The sequence below is a fragment of the Nicotiana attenuata genome, unplaced genomic scaffold (assembly GCF_001879085.1).
Source record: "Nicotiana attenuata strain UT unplaced genomic scaffold, NIATTr2, whole genome shotgun sequence".
Classification (NCBI taxonomy): domain Eukaryota; kingdom Viridiplantae; phylum Streptophyta; class Magnoliopsida; order Solanales; family Solanaceae; genus Nicotiana; species Nicotiana attenuata.
Genome location: NW_017670407.1, coordinates 361,358 through 363,764, shown reverse-complemented (window position 1 = coordinate 363,764; position 2,407 = coordinate 361,358).

Sequence of the window (2,407 nt, the reverse complement as noted above, 5' to 3'; positions counted from 1 at the left end):
GAAAGTATCAGACAAAGTCTTGAGCAATGTCACCCAATGTAAGCCACCCATCGACATTTTGACGACCATGCCAATCCAAAGCTGCCCCAGTTAGGCTTTTACTGAAATATGCCATCATCACGTCATCTTTCTCTCCAACAATCCTCATTTCGTTGCAATAGATCCTCAGGTGGGCTACCGGATCTCCACGCCCATCGTACAAGTGAATCCTGCGGGCAGGCGGGTGTCATGTGGCACAATCGGTCCTTTGCAAGTCATGCTGCCCTGGCCTTCCACTCTTCGCTTGTCCCTTAAGGACAGCTCTGTGCTTGTCAATTTCCTGGGTACCTCCTCTCGCCCTGTTCTTCCCGTAACCCTTTCATTTCTACCATGAGTCTGCTCATCCTGGGAGCTCTTCTTGTATGGATCAAGGACCTTGTGGGCAACCTCTAAAGGGTGAAATCGGGCATTACGTGCGTTGGGTGGATGTTCATTGTCTGGGGTAACGGATATGAAGGAGGGCAATATTGGGGAAAAGTGATTGAAGGATGAGCGATGGAGCTACTAGGGTAATTGGGACGAGCGTGATAAGCGGGTGTATCTGGAGAATATGGAGGATCATCCGGCATTGTGTTGGGAGTTTGGGTAGCGTCCGGGAAAATTGGTGGTGGCGGGGGTGGCGCCTTTCCAGTCATCCAGGCTTGATACATGTTTGTCATGTGTTGTCTCAGCATCCGCACCTCTTCAACCAACCCATTATCCCGTTCCACCAACTGTTGTCGAACATCGGTATCAAGCAACTCAGTTCTATTGTTCTCTGCCATTGCCTTTTGCCTTTGTGTTGCAGGGAAAAGTTACTTTTAAAACCACAAACCAACCACCTGTCTGAAATGATATGGCAAAATGAAACCATCACGTTAGCGTTAGGGCATTTAACACATTGGTAACAGCTTTTGATCGGGCGCATGCGTCATCCCGACTTTTCCTTATTTCCAATTGCAAACTTTTCTTCCTTTGTTTTCTTCTTTTTCCCCTTTTTTTTTCTTTACTCTTGCCTTTGTCTTCTCTCATTCCTATTTCCTTCCTTTCTTGAGTTTTGTTTTTCCGCTCTTTTCTTTTCTTTTTGCCTTTTGTGGTTTTTCCTCTCTTTTCTCGTTTTTTTTTCTCTTTCTTTTGGTTATGGTCGAATCCTATGGAGATTGCCTACGTATCACGACCCCGCGTGAATCAGACCAAGCGTAGTTCTTGCAAATTAATGCAAAAATAAAGAGATATATTTTTTTTTTTTTGGGATTTTCCAAATTTGTTTTTCTTTGAAGGGAAACTACAGAAGCAGACCCAAAATAACAAACTACAACCTCGATGATTAACACTAGATCAAGAGTACATCAAAGCTTCACATCCTGGGACCCGTGGGGCATCACTCAGCATCGCCACAGGCTTCCGCAAGACTGAGAAGGTTTCAATGTCGACTACGACTATTTTTAAAAGACAGCTGGCCATGTAACGACTTATTTTGACAAAGTGGCTATTTTTGCAAAATTTCAATTGAGAAGACAAAACTCGATTTTGCAGATACGGCCTTTCAACACTTCCGAAAGGGAGATTTTAAGGCTGTGCCCGCAAACCGTTTTAAAATGATTCAGGGTGGCTGTTCTTGTAAAAACAGCCTTCCGGCGCACTTTTGGGGACATTCGGCTTATTTTTTAACAAGAATGGCGTCACCTGACTTATTTGACAAAATATTAAGATTTTTGGTATTTTTGGCTATTTTTGCAAAAGGGATGGTTGGACCCGGTGAGGGTTGCCTACGTATCTCACATCCGGTGAGAATCAAACCAGCGTAGTTCGGGCAAATAAATCTAACTTTTTGAACACAAGACTCTTTTTTTTGTTTTTGTTGGCAAATACACAATTTCTGAAAGCAAGATTCTTTTTTTTTTCTTTTTTTTTCATATTTTCTTTTCAGTGGCAAATAAAATAAACTAATTTGAAAATAACAGTCTTTTTTGTTTTTCTTCTCCATTGGCAAACTTAAAAAGAACTTTTCTTCTTTTTTTTTCATTTTCTCAAAATTCGGCAGCATTTCGGCATTACTTGGACATTGGTTTTTCTAATATAGGTAATTAACTCTCCACACTACTATTTTCTCTTTTCCCCTTTTTGTTTTTTTTTAATTTTCCAGATATTCAAAGCCGGTCAGCGTGCGAGTCCAAGACAGATAAATGCACAAGTAGGATGCATCAGGATGGTCCATTATTCCGGGTACACCTGTCCTAGACGGACCCAACCCCTGTGTTGAGTCCCCTAAGTCAAAATGCACGTGATGCAGATAAGCGTTCCTACTAGGGATCCGGCATGAAGTCAAGTTCTTCTAGGTTCAAAACCTGGGTATGTGTTCTAGACTGTGTACCCGAGCGGACAACTC